The 16,955-nt window shown below is 45.1% G+C and overlaps 1 long non-coding RNA gene across 2 annotated transcripts in view; it reads left to right on the top strand.

The window, feature by feature from the left end:
* LOC310714661 overlaps positions 1-16,275 on the top strand; it is a 44,569-nt gene extending 28,294 nt beyond the window's left edge. For both annotated transcript variants that reach the window (XR_014529937.1, XR_014529938.1), the window contains exons 3-5: positions 8,018-8,158; positions 9,561-9,678; positions 15,268-16,275. This is a non-coding gene — a long non-coding RNA (uncharacterized lncRNA). The remainder of the gene's footprint in view (positions 1-8,017; positions 8,159-9,560; positions 9,679-15,267) is intronic.
* Positions 16,276-16,955: the final 680 nt, after the last annotated feature.

The following is a 16,955-nucleotide window of genomic DNA, read 5'->3' as shown; positions in this document are numbered from 1 at the left end:
GCTGACCTTCTGATCAGCAAGTCCTGGGCTCTGTGGTTTAACCCACAGCGCCACCCGCGTCCCTCACTGTGCTGTTGCTAACCTATAAATCCCCAAAGGCCTGGGGTCATCAGCATATAGGAGACCAGTTTCCCCATAAAAGTTCCCAATGATCTCTTAGATCAGGAAGGGACCTGCTCTGGGTTACCAAGCCCCACTAAATGATCTTGGCAGCAACAATGCATAGGGTATGTTCAGTAATGTGGACCACTTCAAGTTCCCTTTTGAAAGGGACTCAATTCTGCCTGACCTTTCCTTTCCACCTTTAAATGGGATAGCAGTCAGATTCCTGGCACCAGGTGTGCTGCTTCATATTAAAATAGCTATATAAAACCTTAACAGGCAGGCTTCTTAGATTTTCACAGCTGTATCAAGTTCAGTCCCCGTTTTGTGATATGCATAGTTTTGCTGCAGACAACCATCCTTATTTAAGAACCTAGGCACACAGTTTGTAATACATTGCCCTAATTATTAAGATAATGAAATGGAGATAGTTGTGATTTTTAAAGAACCGAAAAAACCCACCCACCCTGTTTTCCACGCAGAATGTAAAACATGCTCCCCAAGTCAATTTGTTATTATTTGGCACCAATTATATTGCTAAAAGTAATAGCTACCAGTCAATTAAACAAACAAGCACAGTGTGTAATTTTTATGGTCCTTCTCATCGAACAGACTGTAATTACAGAATTTCAGCATGGCTCAGTTCTGAGATAATCAGTGCAAATCACATAAATGTCTGAGAAAGATTAGAATAAAACAGGAACCCTGCCCTAAATCCTGTGGTACATTTAAAATAAATGAATGAATAAATAAAATGGCTGCCCAATATGAATGATTCTTAGTAATGCCTTGGACAAATGATTTCCAGAACAGAGGGAGTGTAATGGAAATAGCATTCCATTTATACCAAAGACTGACCTTGACAATCAAGGGGGAAATACAGAATTCAGTATGACATTAGTTGATCAAGGATGGTACTTTCCTAGAACTGCAGTGCCAGATTAGAACATTTTGACTTTTTAGTGCTTTTTAATATTGTTGTTTTCATCACAATTCAACTTGTACAGAACTTGTTCAGAAAAGTGTGCCATTACACATGTGCAGAGTGTCATCGCCTGACAAAAAAATAAAATAAATCCATCAATTATTCTCCATGGACAGGGAAGAGTTTCCATGTAAGAGGGTCCAGGGAGATTTTCAGACAAAATTTACTCTGTACCTCTGATTTAGAAATTAAGCCATACCCCTATGATGTACATTTTTGAATCTGAGTATTGATTTCACCTACACTTCCATTGCCAAAAAACTAAACACACATAAACTTTTAAAATGTGAAGAACACTTGCTTCCATTTGCATTCAGCTTTCCTCCCTCCCTACACTCACCCCGCCAATTAACATTTCATTATCCAAAACACTAAGAAACTAAGAAAATTAATATTCCAAACAATAGACAATAAAGAACAACTATTTCAGTTGAGCCAAGGCACACCAGAGCACAATGGAACATGTGCAGAGTTTGGACTTTCTTTCTTTCTTTCTTTCTTTTCTGTAATAAATCTGTATAAATGTTTTTCAAAAAGAAAAGCCCTGATCTCTTGCCTGGCACTTCACCTGAACAAGTCAGGCATGAGTCAGGCACATCCTTCCTTTAAGTTCCCCAATACCTAATGTAATGGTTCTAGGGGTTGCTCGTGCGTAAATCGTTGCCACACCTGGCTGGGTTGCCTGGGTGAACCCTTTCTGTCTGGACAGCCACTCGTCCGTGGCTGTCTCAATCGCTGGCAGAATTCGTCAGTGGGCGTTTCTTGAACTTCTTCCAGCAAAGAAGCTCTTTGACGCCTAGTCTCCGCCTAGTCTCCCTGCGCGGAAGCCTTCTGCGCAGGGAGGGTGTGGGCAGCGGAGGACCCGTGCTCTCCCCGCTGGTCCCCGGCGAGGAGTCATGGAGCCTCCTCGCTGATTCCCCCATCTGCCCCCTTCTCCACTGGTGTTACGCTGATTTCCTTCCCCAGAAGATGTGCTGCTTCTCTCCCTCCCAGGACGCTCTTCAGAACCCCTCTGGAGCCCCCCCCCCTCTCCCTCTGGCTCCGATGGCAGTTCCCTGACACCTAAGCACAGGATAAGTTCTATCTGGCAGTTCTATCTGTCGGCAGCGGCAGAGGAGGAACGAGTTGCTTGTTCTTCCTCCTCCGCTGCCGCCGCCACCAGGTTTGTGGTGTGGTGAACCGGCTTATACTCAAGTCAATAAGTTTCCCCAGTTTTTTGTCCTAAAATTGGGTGCCTCAGCTTATATTCGGGTCGGCTTATACTCTAGTACAGTGTTTCCCAACCGGTGTTCCGCGGCACACTAGTGTGCCGCCGGACGTTGCCTAGTGTGCCGTGGGAGGGAGGCGGGCGAGGCGGGCTAATCCTCCGGCCCCGCTCCCCCGGGGAACGTGCCCCGTCATCCGCTTCTGCCTTGCTCCCTGTGACAGGAATTCCCAAAACTGCATCAGCACCTGCCGCTTGCCCAGCAGCCCTGGCGCTGCCTTGCGCCCGGCGCCCCCGCCATCCTCGGCGCAGGGAGCGAGGGGCGCGCAGGCAGGCGCTGCCCGGCGGAGCGACGGCTCCTTCCGAGCGGCTGGCAGTGTCTGGGCATGACTGGCCTCCCGCCTGGTCCCGCGGCGGCTGCAGACGCGGCCGAAGCAGCGCAGGGAAGGAGACGCCCGGCCGCCCAGCCCAGCCCCGCACGCTCCCTCTCTCTCTCGGCGGCCGGGGAGCGGGGCCAAAGCGGGCCCCCACCTGAGTGGCGGCTGCGTGAGCCAATAGGCGAGCTGGGGCAGAGGGGGAGGCGGGGCTCCGGAGAACAAAGGAGGGAGGGGGCACCCGGGAGAAGGGGGCGGGGCGGGAGGAGCGGGGAGCGCGGCGCTGCGCCCGGGACGCCCCAGTTCCGCCTGGTTAGAAGCCGGCGGCCTACCTCTGCTGGCCGTGGAAGGCAGCCGGGTCTGGGTCGCGCCCCGAGAGTGGCGGGGTCCGCGCACAGCCTGCCCTCCAGGCTGGGAAGTGGCTCCTAGGCTCCGCCTGAAGCCACGCAGAGCCCGCAACGCGCCCTCGCTCTGCTGCCTCCTCCCACCCCGGCAAGGGGAAGGGAAAAAACTTTCACTTTTGTGCGTCCCTCCCGGCGTGACGCTGCGCGCTGACGTAACGGGGCGGGGCTTTAATGGTGGTGTGCCGCGAGATTTTTTTCCGGTAAACAGGTGTGCCGTTGCCCAAAAACGTTTGGGAAACACTGCTCTAGTATATACGGTATTCAGTTCTGATTTCAGCTCTAAAGCTCTATCTGGTGTCACAGTGTTACAATGCATTTATAACATGGTTTGTTTGTTCTTTTAACTAATGTACTCTGTGGTTTAGACCACAGCGCCACCCGTGTCCCTTTTATAGACATGCATGGTATTGCACTATTAACACGATACTTCATTTATAGCAAGTCAGAAAAGTTTCCCTGGCCCTAGCTGGCGAAGTCAAGAGAAGAAGGTTACCTTTTTATGCTATGTTGTTCAGAATATCTCAAAAGACTCCAGTACAATTATTTCAAGGATATATCCTTTGATGACTGCTGTGCACTTTATACTTTGATGTAAAGATATCCCGAAGAATATAGAACTCTGAATTTATAACATCAGTGCTGAAGAGAACATGACCACATACAACCTGAATAGAAATGATAGTGTTAGATTCTCATAATTCCTTCAGGTGGCAAATAAATTCTTCAATTTATCTACCTTTTCTGTTTTTAAAAATCTATAAACTAGTGCATGTACCCCAACGAGTGTTGCTTTTCTTCACTTCATCCCATCTTTTCTCTGGCTCACATTATGGAGACAGAGCCGCTTCCTTCACAAAAATCTTTACGTATCTGATGGGTCCCCACCTCCCAATGCCTTCTTGTGAGTCAGCAAAACACGCTGTACTCTGCCCATTTGCTTCGAAATCTGTTATCTATGTAGTTCTACATGTAACTAAAGTTCTATTGATTTCTAGGCAGCAAAATAATAAAAATAATAATAAAAATCAGTTGGTTTACACTCACCTCTCCTCTCTGAGCAGCAAGAACTTCCAGCACATACCCAGGTTTGGAAAGAGGTTATTGGAGGCTTATTGTCATTTTGTATTGCGCTACACAGATAGACAGGTTAAGCTTAGCTGGAGGCCCAGTTTAAGCACTCCAACAAACAGCCAAAGTCCATTGCTTCCACAGCAGGCATGGGAATCATTTATCTAGGAGGGCTCATTATCTCAGGGATAATCTCTTGTGAGGGGAAGATATTGGCAGTGGGTGGGACTAGGGCCAAAAGTGAGTAGCTCCACCCCTTTTCTCCCTTCTTTCTCTCTCACACTCTATTTTTTCTCTCCTTTTCTCTCCAACTTATCCAGCCAATTATTTACCCTCCTACATCTTTCTTTCGATCCATTTCAGCTTCCCTCCTCCTTGCCAGAGATCTGAACTGTTTGTTTACAGTGGGATTATGCCTACTTCCAGCACCCCAGCTCTTTTCTGTCCCGTCTTATTCACCTTCTTTCCCTCTGAGCTCAGTCCAACTGCATGAAATTAGCTCCCCAGGGTAGCACAGGTATCTTGAGCCACCATTTTAACACTCTTCCTCTCCTAGTCTTACTCAGAAAGCTGCTGTTTGTTTTACTCCTTAGCGCAGGGGTCGGCAACCTAAGGTCCATGGGCCACGGGAGTCATTTAACCAGCCCCCGAGCCACCCCCAAACTGAGCCGCCCACTTGGCGAGTCCCTGCACGCTGTGCTAAACCAGCGCGGTGCAGGGACTCACTTCCGTGGTGCCGGAAATCGAGTCTGCGCAGACGCAGACTCTGGAAATCTCGGGCTGGCGCGCTCACACATGCACGCGATCTGGCCCACAGAGGGATCTCCACTGGAGCGAACCGGCCCAGGCGAGGTAAACCTTGCCAACCCCTGCCTTAGCGTGTGCTAAGGATCACTTATGAAACTTGTCGTAAGCACCAATCAAACGGCTAGCACATTTAGAAAGCTAAGCAGGGTCTGGTATGGTTTCACTTGGGATGGGGGACCATGTAGATGACCCTCAGGTTCCCTCCCAACTCTGCAATTCTGTTATTCTGTTATAGTTCAGCAGTATATGAATGGTTTAAATAAATAGATAAACTCTGGCCCTGCAACCAGGAAAGGTTCCCTGCTCCTGGCTTACAATATTAAACTGCACCATGCTGTTGCCTCTTTTAAAAATTATCATTGTACATTCCTGTTTTAAGAGAATTGTGCAAGATCTGTTATAACGAAAACAAATGTGAGACTGCTTAAACCTCTGACTGGGACGTGTGCATGTGCTGAGCTTTCTGTAAATGAAGATAATTCCTCTCTACCAGGCTTCTCCAACTGATGGTCAACCACACATAAAACCCTGAAGCTTAAAGCACCCAAGGATCTGATCATGTTGCTGAGAACAGGGAGGGGAATCAAATCTGTCCTGCGCTTCTTCCTGCTGTTTTTTCCCCAAAGCTCTCCAAGTATCTCATCATGCAGCAAGAAACACCCTTTGCTTCCTCTTGCTGTTTATTTCAAAAACCTCTGCAGGAGTTTATTGAGCTAGAAGAGGCTTAGGAAGACTGCATAGATTTCCCTTTATCATCAGATCCCTAAATGCCTTAAGCCAGTGGGTTTTTTTCCTCTGGGTACTCAAGAGTACGCAGTACTGGCATATATATTTTTTCCCAAATGTTAAAAGTGTGGCACTTACTATAACAACTTCATGGTGAGTACTGACACCCTTTTCCCTTTTAAAAAATGCACTTCTTTAAGCTAAAACTTAACATCAAGCTGGGGAAGGTTGAGGGAGAGGAATGATCTTAATTTACAAAAAATATTGACACACACATACCCTAACCTCAGAGGACTAGACAACCCCAAACATTTTTATTATAGTTATTATTGCAGGTCTTGCACAAATCTGCTAATGTGAGTAACAAACGGAGGTAGCGCTGAGGCAACAGAGGCCACTCGTTGCAAGGTCAGCACACATGTGGCACCACAGCGCCCTGAAAGAAAATGCACTCAGAAGTTTCCACGCCAGCAATGACTGCAAATGCATTGGCTATTTTTATGTACTGGATTTTCCACAGTTAGGGGAAATCCATAAAAACAAAGAAAAAACAGGCATTGGGATGGTGATGTCACAAGCAAGGAACTTCCAAGCATCCGAGTGCACAATAAGCTGCTGAGTGTACACACCCTACCTCCACATCCCAGACACCAAGTCAGAACTAAAAGGGCATGCAGTGCGGATAACTCAAGCAAGTGAGCCCAACAGCAGACTTCATGTGCAAGTCATACACACACACTGCATTTATTATTATTATTATTATTATTATTATTATTATTATTATTATTACCCCACGCATTTAAAAACATAATAAAATCATCCATACTTAAAAGCTTCCCTAAACAGGGCTGCCTTCAGATGTCTTCTAAAAGTCAGATAGTTGTTTATATCCTTGACATCTGAAGGAAGGGCCAGTCGTGGAGGAAGGGGCTTCGGTACCCGGGGCGGCATGGCACGTCACACATGCGAGCGTCCCAAGGGGGAGGTGCTCGTCTGCTGCGATGTCACCCCCCAGCTGGCACCCAAAGCGGACCGCCCCCCCGCCCCCTTCCTCCGCTACTGGGAAGGGTGTTCTGCACCACTACCGAGAAGGCCCTCTGCCTGGTTCCCTGTAACTTTGCTTCTCACAGTGAGGGAGCTAGCAGAAGACCCTCTGAGGAAGACTTCAATGTCTGGGCTGAGCGATGGGGGTGAAGACGCTCCTTCAGGTATACCTGCCGAGCTGTTTAGGGTCAAGGTTACCAGATTTTTTTCATTAAATCCGGGGACACTTTTCAACTTCAATGGATTTTGTATGGGGACTGGTTTGTAAATCTGGGGGCTGTCCCCGGGAAATGGGGACGTCTGGTACCCTTACTTTAAAGGTCAGTACCAACACTTTGAATTGTGCTCATAAATGTACTGGGACCCAGTGAAGATCCTTTAGGGCTGGTGTTCTATGGTCCCAGCGGCAACTCCCAGTCACCAGGAATTTTTTATTATTAAGGAATTAGGCATTAAAAGACAATCTATAAAAAAATATTTTTTCCTTTTTATAGATGGGGAACACTAAGTCTGAGAGTGAGTCTAGTTCCACAGACAATCCATGTACCCATGGCAGAGCACTCAAATGCACAATCAATGCCACCCCCCCAAAAAAAAATATTAGCAAAGATATAGAAATACACTGGAGGGTTCAGAAAGGAAATGAATAGCACATGACCCTGGGTGCAGAGTGGAGCTAGACTAACAGACTGGTTTTTTAAGAAAATACAGTCACACCTCGGAAGTTGAACGCCTGGCAAGTCAAATGTTTTGGCTCCTGAACACTGCAAACCCAGAAGTGAGTGTTCCGGTTTGCGCACATTCTTTGGAACCCAAATGTCCGACGTAGGTTCCGTGGGTTCCACGGAAGCTTCCTGCAGCCAATCGGAAGCTGTGCCTTGGTTTCTGAACATTTTGGAAGTCAAATGGACTTCTGAAACGCATTCTGTTCGACTTCCGAGGTATGATTGTATGCTAGATTTATTTAGGAAATATCTATCTATCTATCTATCTATCTATCTATCTATCTATCAGATATTTCTAAGCACGCTGCCCTAAACATATTTGTGCATTTTGGGGTCTATTATAAAGCAATTCACAACTTGCTCAAAAAGGAATCAGATTTCTTCTCCGTATACATAGTTATGAGGACACAGATGAACAGATTCGTGCAGTACCTAGCTTATGTACAGATAAACACTCAAAGTTTGACCTTGCTATAGCAACAGTTCAGTTATGCACACTTATACAAAGACACACACCTGACCTGCTAGTTACTAATATGATGGTGATAACACTCCAACAAACCTTGTTTCCCCACTAGGTTCCCAGGCAGATCTTCAAGCCATAGCTTTGAGTCCAGTACAAAGCAAGACAAGCCTCTCTCTCTCCAGCTTCCAGCACCAGCCCAAACTCATACACCACCTGCCTTGACTTATTGTTCTTCCACCCTAGGACCAGCCAGGTAAGAAGGGGAAGGGTCCATCCATCTATCTCTATGGCAACAGAACACACTTCTTAAGATGCTGATGATAGATACTTAGCTGAGTGGTTAAGGCCATTACCTTAACAAAGGAACAGGCTTGACTGGTTCAGCAGGTTTTAACCTCGCAGATGCAGGATTACAGGCCTAAAAGAGACCCATGGATATCAAGGGGGGCATGGGTTGGCAAACTAAGGCCCAGGGGCTGGATCCAGCCCAATTGCCTCCTGGATCCGGCCCGCAGACGGTCTGGGAATCACCGCATGGATTGCCGTGGATCTGATTCTGATCGTTCAGGCTGCGCCATTTCCCCTCCCTCAAACATCGCAGCAGCACCTCCTCCCTCCTCATGGCTTCTCCCCGCCCTGCCTAGAGGAGGAAGGGGGCTGGGCTTTGTTGAGCCACAGTTGGTTGAGCGCCATTTTAAGCAGCCCCTCCCCAGAGCCAGCCCTTTTGCGCTGCTCATCATCCCTCCGCCGCTGCCGCCAGCCCCTGCCGCTCGCAAGGCACAGGTAAGTGTCAGTATATGGAAACATCACCGCTGCAGAAAGCCAGTTTGTTGACATCACATGATGCGCCTATCTGTGGGAAAGAAGAATTTCCCAGGACGTTCACAGGCTGGATAAGTCTCTGTGAAGAGTGTAATCTGAAACCTTCCATTTGTGCATGTTCAGGAAGTTTGTCAGACTTGCTAGAAGAACTGAACTGAAAGGACGTGTTTTTCTCTAGTGCTGTAATGTCAGAAATAAACATCATGTAAATAGATTTCTGACTTATTTTCTTTCCCCTGCGGAAGCAGGAGAGAGGGGTTATGCATTTTACCCACTCTTGGGAAAATGTCGCCTATCAAAATCTCCCTGGTCTGTCTGGATATCAGCCAGAGGAGGTTACTGGTAAGCAAGCTCCGAGGACAGTGAGAGGGGCCAGCCTCTGTGGAGGGGGCTTGCAAACCAACAGTAAGCAGCCACCGGGGCTCATCCAGTGCTGCGGAGAAGGGAAGGGAGAGTCATGGGGGGGATTTTTTCTTCAAAATATAGTCCAGCCCCCAACAAGGTTTGAGGGACAGCTCCCCCTACAGAAAAGGTTTGCTGACCCCTGATCTAGGCTGACCTCCCAAGCCTAGAACAATATACTATACCTGGGAGCTACAGCTCAAGAAGCTTGCTGAAATATAAATTTAGGGTAGAAAATACCCATTCAGAGGAAAACATTCCCCCTCCCCCAAGCTGTTAAGAGCAGTCCTAGATTTACCTGTACATCAGTCAACACCTGTACATCACTAAATGTCTTGGCCTCTTTTTCCCCTCACTGTGCTAACATTGAGCCAACCGTTTCCACAAGCAGATATTATTGGCTGGAAAAGGGATGTCTTTTATCTCTTTAGGAAATCAGCAGCCTAGTTTCTTGGTAAGAGGAGGCTCATTAGTACCAGATGTGAACCCAGAAAGTAAAAATAAGAATGGCAGACTCTGGATTCAAGAGGTATCAAGAGAGTTTGAAAGGTCAGTGCCAGAAGAATGAGAATTGCTGCGACACGATAAAAGAAAGCTAAATGAGTCTGCAAAAAAGAAAGATGAATGTGTGCTGCTGAGGTCTACAAACACAAGAATAGGTCAGATAACAACACAAACTGAGGAATTATTTTCTTATAGCAGCAGTCAATTGCACCCTGGTGGTTTTCAAACAAAGAAAAAGTGGACAATGATGAACAATACACAAGGTTTCAAGCTTTTGGGCTACATTTTATGAATATTTCACACTTGTCAAATATAGTACAAAGCATCATTTTAAAAATAATAATAAATGGCTTCCTTTGGAAGCAGCGAGTACAACAAAGCAAAGAACATAAGTTGTATCCACATGGGTGAAGTACAGTTTACACATCTCCGAATTACTGAGACAAAACTGTAACAAACCTCCTGTTCAGCTCAAATTACTGAGGCTTTCTTGGAAATGGTGATACTTACAAATGCCTTTTCTTTCATGTCAGTGGGCTACATTTCAAATTCTATATATTTTGTCTTATGTACTGAGTTGAATAGGATCCAAAATGCAGCAGTCTGATTGGTCCTAGAACAATAGGATTCAGAATGCAGCAGTCTGATTGGTCCGCAGGAGCCACCCAATCCAGCTCCAGGTGGAAGTGAATCCACAACCTGATTGGCCTACAGGAAAATCCCGGAATTAGCCAATCACATGGGGCCCATTTGTGTAAATAATGTATATAAAGCAGATATCCTGGGGGAACTTCCATTCCTCCTCACCACTATGAGCTGAACAAGGAGCATGAAATCCACTCTCGACTCTGAGTATATTTCATTTTGGAAAGTTGTTCACCGTGTATCTGGACACCTCTTAAAATATCATAACCAACTTTGCATGGTGGTTTGTCAGAGCAAGGGGCAGGTTTTCCACTATATTGGGATACAATTGGAAGCCATTTTGGACTAAGATGGCAAGCAGACTGAGCCTTTCCAAACTGCACTGATTGTTTCTTAGCCTACCTGAGCAATGTCAGGTATGAGTCATCCAGTATTATATTTATAAGCTGCTTCATTATCCTATTAACATTGCAAAGGTGGCTGTTGTTTAGTCGTTTAGTCGTGTCCGACTCTTCGTGACCCATGGACCAGAGCACGCCAGGCACTCCTGTCTTCCACTGCCTCCCGCAGTTTGGTCAGACTCATGTTTGTAGCTTCGAGAACATTGTCCAACCGTCTCGTCCTCTGTCGTCAGGGTCTTTTCCAGGGAGTCTTCTCTTCTCATGAGGTGGCCAAAGTATTGGAGCCTCAGCTTCACGATCTGTCCTTCCAGTGAGCACTCAGGGCTGATTTCCTTAAGAATGGATAGGTTTGATCTTCTTGCAGTCCATGGGACTCTCAAGAGTCTCCTCCAGCACCATAATTCAAAAGCATCAATTCTTTGACGATCAGCCTTCTTGATGGTCCAGCTCTCACTTGCATACATCACTACTGGGAAAACCATGGCTTTATCTATGCGGACCTTTGTTGGTAAGTTGATGTCTCTGCTTTTAAAGATGCTGTCTAGGTTTGCCATCGCCTTTCTCCCAAGGAGCAGGCGTCTTTTAATTTCGTGACTGCTGTCACCATCTGCAGTGATCATGGAGCCCAAGAAAGTAAAATCTCTCACTGCCTCAATTTCTCCCCCTTCTATTTGCCAGGAGGTGATGGGGCCAGTGGCCATGATCTTCGTTTTTTGGATGTTGAGCTTCAGACCATATTTTGCGCTCTCCTCTTTCACCTTCATTAAAAGGTTATTTAATTCCTCCTCACTTTCTGCCATCAAGGTTGTGTCATCTGCATATCTGAGGTTGTTGATGTTTCTTCCAGCGATCTTAATTCCGGCTTGGGAATCATCCAGCCCATCCTTTCGCATGATGAATTCTGCATATGAGTTAAATAAGCAGGGGGACAATATACAGCCTTGCCGTACTCCTTTCCCAATTTTGAACCAATCAGTTGTTCCATATCCAGTTCTAACTGTAGCTTCTTGTCCCACATAGATATTTCTCAGGAGACAGATGAGGTGATCAGGCACTCCCATTTCTTTAAGAACTTGGCATAGTTTGCTGTGGTCGACACAGTCAAAGGCTTTTGCATAGTCAGTGAAGCAGAAGTAGATGTCTTTCTGGAACTCTCTAGCTTTCTCCATAATCCAGCGCATGTTTGCAATTTGGTCTCTGGTTCCTCTGCCTCTTCTAAATCCAGCTTGCACTTCTGGGAGTTCTTGGTCCACATACTGCTTAAGCCTGCCTTGTAGAATTTTAAGCATAACCTTGCTAGCGTGTGAAATGAGTGCAATTGTGCGGTAGTTGGAGCATTCTTTGGCACTTCCCTTCTTTGGGATTGGGATGTAGACTGATCTCCAATCCTCTGGCCACTGCTGAGTTTTCCAAATTTGCTGGCATATTGAGTGTAGCACCTTGACAGCATCATCGTTTAAAATTTTAAATTGTTCAGCTGGAATATCATCACTTCCACTGGCCTTGTTATTAGCAATGCTTTCTAAGGCCCATTTGACTTCACTCTCCAGGATGTCTGGCTCAAGGTCAGCAACCACACTACCTGGGGTATATGAGACATCCATTTCTTTCTGGTATAATTCCTCTGTGTATTCTTGCCACCTCTTCTTGATGTCTTCTGCTTCTGTTAGGTCCTTTCCACTTTTGTCTTTTATTATGGAAATCTTTGTATGAAATGTTCCTTTCATATCTCCAATTTTCTTGAACAGATCTCTGGTTTTTCCCATTCTATTGTTTTCCTCTATTTCTTTGCATTGCTCGTTTAAGAAGACCTTCTTGTCTCTCCTTGCTATTTTTTGGAAATCTACATTCAATTTCCTGTATCTTTCACTATCTCCCTCGCATTTTGCTTGCCTTCTCTCCCCCGCTATTTGTAAGGCCTCGTTGGACAGCCACTTTGCTTCTTGCATTTCCTTTTCATTGGGATGGTTTTAGTTGCTGCCTCTTGTATAATGTTACGAGCCTCCATCCATACTTCTTCAGGCACTCTGTCCACCAAATCTAAATCCTTAAAGCTGTTCCTCACTTCCACTGTGTATTCATAAGGGATTTGACTTAGATTGTATCTTACCGGCCCAGTAGTTTTTCCTACTTTCTTCAGTTTAAGCTTGAATTTTGCTAAAAGAAGCTGATGATCTGAGCCACAGTCAGCTCCAGGTCTTGTTTTTGCTGACTGTATAGAGCTTCTTCATCTTTGGCTGCAGAGAATATAATCAATTTGATTTCGATGCTGCCCATATGGTGATGTCCATGTGTAGAGTCATCTCTTGTGTTGTTGGAAAAGAGTGTTTGTGATGACCAGCTTGTTCTCTTGGCAGAACTCTATTAGCCTTTGCCCTGCTTCGTTTTGAACTCCAAGGCCAAACTTGCCAGTTGTTCCTTTTATCTCTTGACTCCCTACTTTAGCATTCCCATCCCCTATAATGAGAAGAACATCCTTCTTTGGTGTCATTTCTATAAGGTGTTGTAAGTCTTCATAGAACTGGTCAATTTCAGTTTCTTCAGCACCAGTGGTTGGTGCATAAACTTGGATTACTGTGATGTTAAAAGGTCTGCCTTGGATTCGTATCGAGATCATTCTATCATTTTTGAGATTGCATCCCAGTACAGCTTTTGCCACTCTTTTGTTGACTATGAGGGCCACTCCATTTCTTTTACGGGATTCTTGCCCACAGTAGTAGATGTGATGGTCATCCGAACTGAATTCGCCCATTCCCGTCCATTTTAGTTCACTGATGCCCAGGATGTCAATATTTATTCTTGCCATTTCATTTTTGACCACATCCAACTTACCGAGGTTCATGGCTCTTACATTCCAGGTTCCTATGCAATATTTTTCTTTACAGCATTGGACTTTCCTTTCGCTTCCAGGCATATCCGCAACTGAGCGTCCTTTCGGCTTTAGCTCAGCCGCTTCATCAGCTCTGAATCTACTTGTACTTGTCCTCCGCTCTTCCTCAGTAGCATGTTGGATGCCTTCCGACCTGAGGGGCTCATCTTCCAGCATCATAACTTTTATATGCCTGTTGTCTTTGTCCATCATGTTTTCTTGGCAGGTATACTGGAGTGGCTTGCTGGTTCCTGCTCCAGGTGGATCACGTTTGGTCAAAACTCTCCACTATGACCTGTCCATCTTGGGTGGCCCTGCACAGCATAGCTCATAGCTTCTCTGAGTTATTCAAGCCCCTTCGCCATGGCAAGGCAGTGATCCATGAAGGGGGGCTTCATTTTACTGTTTTCAGTATCTACTAAAATGCTTTTGTTTTGGCAAGCCTACCCAGACATGTAATTTTATTATGTATATTTGGGGATTTTTTTAAGCCTTTTGGTTTCTTATGACTATTTATACTATTTTATGTAAGCTGCTTACTTGATTTATGTAATTTGATTAAGTGGTCCATAAATCTTGTTAAATAAGTAAAATAAATACCTCCTAAGTGGTGCACGACAAACGAACAAAAATCCAGTCAAAGGAAATAGCACACATACACATATATACAAGATTGAGCAGCAAAGAAAACATTAACTAAATCAGCAAAAAGAACAAGCATCAGCAGAAAAACAATACAGTTCACTGGGACCTGCAAAAGATGAATAAGGAAGGGCTCAGAGCAGCCTCCCTTGGGTAAAGTAGTTCCATCCACAGTGTGAATGCTGCAACCCAGAAGGCTTGGCCTAGTCACACTCAACCCACACATTTAAAGTACATGGTTTTCCCCAAAGAATCATAAGAATAGTAGTTTGTTAACGGTGCTGTGAACTGTAGCTCTATTGAGGGGTAAACTGCAGTTCCCAGTACTGTACAGTCGTACCTCGGCTCCTGAACACCTTGGGAGTTGAACGTTCTGGCTCCCAAGCGATTGAAAACCAGAAGTGATTGTTCCGGTTTTCGAACGTTCATTTGGAAGCCAAATGTCCGACGGGGCTTCCACAGCTTCCGATTGGCTAGAGCAGCTTCCTGAAGCCAATCAGAAGCTGCGCTTTGGAAGTTGAACGTTTCAGAAGTCAAACAGACTTCCAGAACGGATTCAGTTCGACTTCTGAGGTACGACTGTATTTGGGGGCGGTGGGGTGTCAGGTATTTTTAATGTGCTTTAAATGTATGGTGCGGCCAACAACACTTCAAGCATTGGTGTGATATAGAAGAAGCCCTCCTGTAAATCATATGAAGACAGGCAGACACTTAATATTCTAGTCCCAAGTACTAAGGGATGTGGAGGTAACAACCAGCACTTTAAATTAGGCTTGGAAACAAACTGGGCACTAATTAGATGCAAAATGATATGCAAAAAAACCCAAACCAAAGCAACATAAATTATACATATAAAAGAGTCAAACCCTGTGCGGTACTATATTTCTGCCACATAGTTTTATAAATATATTAATACATAAATAGTTGTACAGAGTTATATGCCGTGTTGTATGTATCTGTTTATTTGCTGGTTGCTTTTGGAAACTGAGCATACATGCATACGATATATGAATAATATTGTACATATAATAGCACACGCACATATATATAATATGAGATCATTCTTTCTTATTTCAGTGGAACTGTGAAAAATATATGGATAAGTCTGACATCAAGATGTTCAGAAAATTCCAGGCATGACCTCATTCAGCTGAACCTTCTTGAACACATGAAGAATGGAAGTATAGCCAGTGGGAACAAGGACACTAGACTTGTATGTGGCCTCCTGCCCTTTTCCCTCACTTGAACCCCACCCAGACGCCCAACGGTCGCTCTAGAGACCAAGCATTATTCCCAAGCCACTTAATCAGCATTTGGAAAAGACTGGGGCTAGGTTCCAAAGCAAAGGTAGGCACCTTTTAAGGCCTTTGATTTCAGGGGACTTAATTTCACCAGTCTTCAGATTGTGGTCATGAATTGTAATTGGCTCCTTAAGGCAGGAAAAAATGATTGTGGTATGGTTTGGCCATGAAGATTGATCTTGCCAGCTAACCTTGGGTAGTAATGCAGGAGGATGTTACATTATTCATTCCTTAATCCTAGACTTCCTATGAAAATGAAGTCCTGGCTCACTTTCCAGGAGGCTCTACCAGTGTTGGGTTCATAAGGACACATATAACCAGCACAGCAGTGAAATGGAAGAAGCTGCTGATATTTTCAGCCTCTTCAATTGGCGAGCAAATTTGTTGCTTGTCTTCATTGCCAACCTCCTCTAAAATATGGCGACATCTTTTTTTATGCAAAGTGAGAGCAGCTAACTGCCATCTCCCCTGCATAAATGTGTCCCACACAATACATCCATTATCGGTAAAAAGTGGCTAATATAAGAACCCTGTTGAATATACTAGCACTCTCTGTAACAAAAAAATACATGTAAAAATTCATTGGTGCTTCTGTAAGGTCGCTCATCTTTGATTTAACAGATGCAGAAAAGGCCAAGAAAGTTGGTAAATCAACTGTCAATGAGAGGGAAGAAATTGTTGAGAGAAGCAAAGATTCTCTGTTACACTAAAATTAAAAAAAAGTTGAGCTATTGAAGTTCTCTTGTATCAAATATACAGTGCCTATTGCCTTGCAATTACCATATTCTCTGGCCTCTTTCCTCGTTTATCATACACATAAGGTGATTATTCTGAGCTCTGCAATTCAGCATGCTGTATTTTCAGGAACTAGGTTGCCAAGCCATGTCTGAGGAGCCTCCAGAGCCTTAAACAGCTGCATGGCAGGGAGAAGTTTGGCAAATAATTGCTTTGCTAAAGCGGACACAATCCTGCCCTTTGCATTCCTTCCCATAAAGCAATGTAGATTCAGAATCTGAGAGGACAGAGGGAGACCAGTTGCCAGGCAGTTCCACTTCCCTCATGTCTTCTTTCCTCACACTTGTCAGGCTTCAGAGCCTCATCTCCCCTATTGACAATGAGAGCTGTCAGTCTTATGAAGCATCTCCTTCCAAAGAAAGCAGGAAACAGCCAATGCATGCTCAGTACATTGTCTTTATGGCATATTTTGCCCCACTCTTTAAATGCAGCTTCTTTTTTAATTCCACCCTTAGTTCAAGGAGTTCGGGGTGGCAAACATTGTTCCTCCTCTTGTCTCAGAACACCTGGATAACATAGTTGTTAGAGCATGAGACTCTTAATCTCAAGGGCATGGGTTTGAGCCCCATGCTGGGCAAAAAGATTCCTGCTTTGCAGAGGATTGGACTAGAGGTTTCTCATGCTCCCTTCCAACTCTACAGTTATATGATCCACAACAGCCCTTTGCAG

The sequence above is a fragment of the Podarcis liolepis genome, assembly GCF_965112155.1.
Source record: "Podarcis liolepis genome assembly, chromosome: 9".
Lineage (NCBI taxonomy): Eukaryota > Metazoa > Chordata > Lepidosauria > Squamata > Lacertidae > Podarcis > Podarcis liolepis.
Note: the sequence above shows the minus strand (reverse complement) of the source record. Positions and strands in the feature narration are given on the sequence as shown.